This window comes from Vombatus ursinus, unplaced genomic scaffold (genome assembly GCF_900497805.2).
Source record: "Vombatus ursinus unplaced genomic scaffold, bare-nosed wombat genome assembly UNPS02014811.1, whole genome shotgun sequence".
Lineage (NCBI taxonomy): Eukaryota > Metazoa > Chordata > Mammalia > Diprotodontia > Vombatidae > Vombatus > Vombatus ursinus.
The window spans coordinates 4,466,632-4,473,966 of record NW_020954589.1 but is presented as its reverse complement, the minus strand read 5'-3'; positions in this window follow the sequence as shown (position 1 = coordinate 4,473,966).

The following is a 7,335-nucleotide window of genomic DNA, read 5'->3' as shown; positions in this document are numbered from 1 at the left end:
TCTGTGAGTGACCACAAGCACTCTTTTCTGTCTTGGAACTGTGAGGAGGATTCTCTCTCCAGAGCTCCTTCTTGCCCCAGGACCACCATCCAGAACTGTGACCCAGATCCGAGTCCACGCAAAGCGAGAGAATCCTGCACCAGCAGAGAAATCCCTGCAATCTTCCTCAGATCAGCCACTCGATTCCCCCTCAGTCTGTGGACCAGAAGCTCAGGAAGCAGCCACCGCCCCGGGGCCAAGCTCAGGGACTGGAACTGAGACCAACACACTCCTATCTCTCACCGCAGACACAGACTTTTCCCACTGACCTTCTAAGTTGTCTTTGGCATTCGTGGGTTGAGAGTTCTGGAAACTGCCACAGCTGCCTGTGATTCAGCCCTCTGAGACCTGCTCCAGATTTGCTGAGGCCTGAGTGCGATATACCTTTCTGATAGACCATCCGGGTTGTCTTGGGCTGGAAATTTGTTTCACTTTGTCTTTTTGTGGGTTCTGCTGCTTTAGAATTTGTTTAGAACCATTTTTATAGGTATTTGGAGGAGTTTGTGGGAGACCTCAAGCCAGTCACTGCTTTACTCCACCATCTTGGCTCTGCCTCCTCTTAAACTTTTTTATACATCGTCGTTTGGTAGCCATGAAGGGGCAAGAGTTATGCACGCCAGATTTTTAACAAAAACCAAAATTCTCCTATATCTTGGCCCCAAGTGGAGAATTTCTCCACAAGGGAAGCTTTCTGTTAAGACTCTGGCTGTGTGATCTGACTCTGCCTATTACTAGTAATTAGATTTTTGCTGAATAAGTTTATATGTTCTCTGTCTGTTTTAAATGTGTTTCTTGGTGCTACAGCACTCTTAATTTTCACTCTCAACAGCAGGTGATTTCGTTGATCAGGCTACAGAGACTAACTGTGATATATAGATACAAATTTTGGGGGTGTAGGTCACCCAAGAAATTCTAGATTGATTTTGAAATTGCAGCCTGGGTATTTCAGGCCTGCTATAAGAAGCAGACATGGCTTGTAGTTTCTTGCAGGTAGAATTTCCATATAAAGAAAACTGAGGCAAGCTGTGAGAATATGAAACTTTTTTTTTCTAGGCAATTGGGGTTAAATGACTTGCCCAGGGTCACACAGCTAGTAAGAGAGAGAATATGAAATTATTGTAAAGGCTGAGTCCTGGGGAGTATGTTTTCAGGTAGCCTTAAATGGAGGAATTAGATCAAAGTGCAGGATTGAGTGTGGCACTGAGTAAAAAATCTACTGTGAGCACAGTAGGAAGCTAAGTACAGGTAAGTAAAAAAAAAAAAAAGTTGCTTGAGCAGAGTAGAAGGTACTCCCAAGCTATGAAAGTAGCTTTTATATCTCATCTTTGATTTCTAGTCATTAAGGCTCTGTGTGTTCTGTCTGTGTTTGTGTTTCATCTCTGTGGGAATCATTAAGATAAAGCCTGCATTTGCTAAGTGGGGGAACTGAAAAGCAAGGTAAGACTCTTCTGGTTATAAAGTTTGAAAGGGTAATTTAAGGGAAAAAAGAGAGAGTTTTCTTTCTGTGTTTTAGTTGGGGTCAAAATCAAAAAAAACAGACAGGAAAGGGGGAACTTACCCCAATATATAAAAGTTTGTAGATTTGGAGGTAGAAGCAGAGAAGAGACTTTTCTCTGAGAAGTAAAAACACGAAGTTTTTCTTTGGGTGGGGCTATGGTAGTTTCAAGTTGTTAAGATCTTAGACCCAGCAGCCCATAGACAATGTGACTATTAACACAGCTATAGCCTGCAAGGGCTGATGAGGGAATTCTCCCTTTGATTCTTACTGGGAAAATTACCATTTCAAGAGAGATTAATTAAATAGCCACTTAAAGCCACCTGCAAAAGTTTTTGAATTAAGATTCAATGGGATTCCAAAGCTAAAATTTGTGATTATGTTTAATTAAATCTAGAGAACTGTCTTTGCAACCCAATATATCTGACATCAAGGTAATGTATTTAAAACTGGAAAGTTAAGTTTTGTTTTGTTTTTTCATCTTTTAAGACACTTTGATTGAGGTTTTTCTACCACAGCCTTTGCTAAGATATTAGGAGACACCCTGTTTTTCAGAGCTAAGGCCCAGCAAGCAAGCTATGCCCTGAGCTTGACATAACAGCAATCCTTTGCTTTCACCCTCTAGCAAAATCACATAATTACTGTATTACTGTGACCAGCACCAGATGCTCTCTGAGCTCAAACAAGTACCTACTGTATCCATGTTCTGGTCATGAAGCCCTGCTATGAATCAAACTTGTCACATTGTTGCTGTTATCACTCATTGTCAGGACTATAACTCACTGTGCAGACATAGGTATAAGTATTGAAATCTGCCTATACTGAAGTGGGTCCCTGCCCACTAGGGGCAGGGCTCCAACACATGTTTTCTTGTTTGCAAGTTTTCTAAAGGCAAATGGAAAATGCCAGTTCCAGATTTTAATAATTCTCATATTTCAGAGTGATATTTCATTTCTTTTCTCCACAAAGTTTGAATTGGTTCAATACAGGCAACCCAAGCTGTGTAAACTTAATCTGGCAGTTAGTAGGCTGAGATCCAGTGAGAATGGGGGCCTTTGGGGAAGTCAGCACATGTCCATAGAATATCCTCTGGTACTTTCCTAGAAGCTTGAGAATAGTGCCATGTGGTGGCTAAATCATATATTACTTTCTTTTTTTTTAAAAAAAAAGTTAAAAGATAAAAGTCTTCTAAATTTAGAAGAAATAAAGCTCTAAGGGGATGGGGGGAGAGGATAAAGGAGGGATTTTAAGAGGGGAAGGTGAGGGAATAGGTTAAAAGGGGGATATAGAAAGGTGTATAGATTAACTGGAATGGGAGAATAAGGGAGGGATCTTTGGAGGGGAGGGTGAGGGAAAAAGTCAAAGAGGTGGACAAAAGGGTGTTTTGATTTATGGGAAGGAGAGGATAAGGGAGGGATTGCTGGAGAAGGGGTAGGTTAAGCAATAGGAGGACAAGGTAGCATAGAAGTAAAGTAGAGGAGTTAGGAGAGATAGGAAAAAAGAATACATACAAACAAAAACAAAGATTAGGAGTAGAATCTCTTAGGGAAAGTATAGGCTTATGTATTGTATGTATATATGTATGTATATATCAATATCTATATATAAATATAACCATGCTTAATTGTAGCCTGAGGGAGGGAGAAGGGAGAGAATAAGAGGGGAAAAGAACAAAGTAAAAAGTGTACATCAGACAACAAAAGAATACCTACAAGAAAGCCAAGAAAAGATGGGCAGCTTTCAACAAAGGCCTAGAGGTAAGAAATGGAAGGTCGAGGAGACCGGCTAGGCTGTAGCATAGAATGTAGGAGAAGGAATCAGTCTGGAAATGTGTGCTACAGATTGTTAAAGGTCTTAAATGATGAACAGAAAGGTTTTCATCATATCCCAAAAAAGTAGCTGCTATAGCTTTTTTAGCATGGGAATGGCATGATACAACTTGCACTTTAGGAATATCTATTTGGTACCTGGGTTGAGAAAAGTTTGGAAAGGAAAGAGAAGGAATTTAAGGAACCAATTAAGATATCACTGCAATAGACCAGAAAAGAGGTGGTGAGGGCCAGTTCTAGGTTATTTGTGGTATAATGTGATATGGGATCTACAAAGGCCTGAGAGGCAAGATGATGAGGAGCTCAAGGGTAGAGGAAAGCATAAAGCTGAGCTACTTAAGTAGGGGGCTGAGATTTTGAAGGAAAAAAAAATCATCTCTTGAGGGAGCAGGGAGGTGTTCTAGTGATCTGAGGTTACTGTAATGATAATAGAAAAGATTGAGAATGGGTAAAAGCACACAGAGAGGTGGAAAGATAAGATATTAATATCATGTAGATGAATGTCAGAGTTATGGATTTTGGAGGTGAAATTTTTTGAGTGATAATGAATGCAAGGGTATGACAATTCTTGTATGGGGCAATGTGGAGGGAAGATGAAGAACATAGGAATTGAGGAGGTTGATAAATTGTTGTCAAGAGGTATGGCCCAGAGGGTGGGTGCCCCACTTCCCACAAAAGGGCCTCAACTCTGAATCAGGCAGGTTGAGTTCATTCTTATAAGAATTTGACCGCAGAGAGAGGGGATTAGGATTTTCTTATACTTTCTAACTCTCTCTGCCCTTCCACAGACTAACACTTTGAGGAAAATCTGGAGCAAAGATTGAAAGTGGTTCATTTTAAGGGTCTTCCCAAAGGGAATTAACAAAGTACTTTCTAGAAATAAAATTACTATTCAAAGAAGTCTGGTACAACACAGCTATCTATTTTCTTCTACACCAAAGACTCATAGGAATATATTGACAAACACTAATCATGAAACAGTAACCCTTAATTCCTATTTACTTTCCCACAAGATATGTGGAAATGTGGAATAGTCATTTCACTGTATTATGCAAGCATAAAATAGTGAAGTACCATGTTACTCAAAGAAAGCATTATATTATTCTATGCCCATATATTCTGAGAAGCTACACCATGGCTTGGCCTTTCCTCATCCTTTCATTTATAATATCTTCCTGGAAGAGATTACTTTACTCTCTGAGAAATTGTTATGGAGATTATTTCCTCTTGGGCAACCTGTACCCACACCCACAAGTTACTGACCTCTCCAATTCACAAGGTAACTTACCACCAGGTTAACCAAGATTAGAAACATCTATCTCAGCATCACTATTCAGTCACCTGTGCCAAAAGAAAGAAACAAAAAAGCCACGAAACAACAAATGGGGCCTTGTGATCTAGTCTCAAACTCAGCTGTTCAAGCATGTGCTCTTACTTGCATGTGCAAAGCTACCACAGGTACTGAGGAAAAGCATAGGATGAAAGATACATGTCCCTACTTTATTGAAGGCTGAGGAAGGAGTTTGAAGACTCTCCATGCTAGGCAGAGAGGAAGAGAAAGCAATACAAAAAAAAAAAAGGTTTTTTTTTTTTTTTCTGTTCAGTGGACAATACAATTTTGTACCATCTCCATCTCACCCTGATCACTCAGACCAAAAGACAAACCAAAAGTCTTTGGTCATGTGTGCTCTTCAGAAGATGCTGCTGCATATTTTCACCGGAAGTGACTCAGGTCCCAGAATCCATGGTCCATTAGATAACCCTCAAAAAGTTTCAGTGTAGAATGTCAGGAGAACATTCCTTGATTATCTCCAATTAAACTGAGAATCAAGGATTTTTGAGACATTTGCTTTCACTCTTCTCTAGAAGTCCTACTCTTACAATCTTTTTGTTATGGACTTTCTTCATGGAGTGCCCAATGGCCTGCTGAGTAGGAATAAGTAGTTCCTTCGGACTATGAATACAATTCTTACTCTGGCAATCTGGGAAGGATCTCAAATTATGTGATTATTATATGTGATCATAAAAATAGAACTGATCTTGGAGATGTCATCTACTCATCTTTTAGACAGCATTTTCTGAAGCCATCTGACCAATAACATTTAAACAGTTTCACAAAATTGTTCATCTCTTAATTTTTATTTTTTTTGTAAATAAGAATAATTTTTCATATAGAATTCCATATAATTTTTCAAGTGTAAACCCCTTTGAGGGTTTAAAATTGTTCTTACAACATTTATTATCTCTACCCCTGACATCCCATTAAAAATTTTAAAATAAAACAAACAAAAACCCTCATAACAAATATGCATAGTAGCAAAAAAAAATAAAAAAACTAGTATTGGCCATAACCAAATACGGATATCTCTCTTATTACCTTCCCATCTTCACTCTTCCCACAAGAAAAAGAAAAACAAACCCCATAGAACAAATACATATAGTCAAGCAAAACACATTAGATTAGCCAGGGATGAGTATCTCACTTTGTGTATCTAGAATTATTCTAGACTATCACCACTCTGTTAGAAGGTGAGCAGCATTCGAAATTACTGGTTCTCTGGAATTGTGGTTGATTATTGTGCTGATCGGAGTTCTTAAGTCTTTCCAAATTGTTCCTCATCCATTTACAACTCATCACTTGATTTTGCTATATATTTAATCTTATCCTTCAAAGATTTATAACAATCTAGGCATGTGTTACAGTAATGCATTTCTTATTAACAGACTATAAATCTCCCGTAATTAATTAATTAACTTGAGCCCCCACTACAATTTATTAAATAATATTTATTAACAATATAGAGAGACCTTCTTTCCCAATAATAAATATTCTTAATTTTCTGTATTCAAACAACTATACAAAATTTAAATGAATACAATTTATTTGACAAATGGAGTCAGTAATTAATATAAAATACATATGTCTGTAATATATTAATTATGATGAATGTCATACCCCAAGTGACCTCAAACTATTAATATACTGTAATAGTAGTTCTCTAGAAGCTTAGTCTTAATCTATTTAATTCACTCCTGATACTGATTCAATTCTCTTGTTAAGTTTCTTAATAAATACATAGAGGAGGAGTATTTTCCTTTGCCTTCAGTAACTAGAGAAAACAATCTCTTCAAAATATGCTGTACTTGGCAATTTCTCATAGAGCTTTCATGCAATTCTAGTGTATAGAATGCTAGGTTTAGAGTCAGAATGGTGTTAATTTGAATCCTGACTTAGACACTTGCCAGCTGTGTGACCCTGGGCAAGTCATTTAACATCTATCTTCCTCAGTTTCCTCATCTGTAAAATGAAAACAATAATTGCAACTGCCTCAACTGTTTATTGTGAGGATAAAATGAGATGTTTGTAAAACATATTGCAAACAACAAAGTTCTAAATAAATGCTACCTATTTTTATTATTATTATTTACAATACAAGAGTTAAAATAGTTCTAACATAGAAGAAGTTTGTTCTCATCTTCTTGCTATCTGTGCTGCATACAGCCTCTTCACAGATCCTCATGGACCACAGTAAAGAGTTCATCAGTAAATGTTTACCAAATTGCTCCTCAAAAATGTACACACAACACACTTTGAAGTTTAATCTGTATTATTAACATTTTTCTCCATCACTTTCTTTAAGTCTAGACTAGGGGTGAGGAACCTGTGGACTCAAGGCCACATGTGGCCCCCTAGGTCCTCAAGTGTGGCCCTTTGATTGAATCCAAACTTCACAGAACAAATCCCCTGGTCCAGATAATCAACAAAATAATAAATCAAGCCCTTGTCTGTAACATTTTCTGATACTCAACATGTAAATGCTTACACTAAAAATGTAACAATCAGTTTTCAAGAGCTAGTTAGGAGCTAACTCCATCACACCATCAAATAATATACACATATTGTCCATGGTTCTGTAGCAAGAATTACTTCACAATTATCCAAGTTCTTGATGGATTATTTTAACTGCCAGC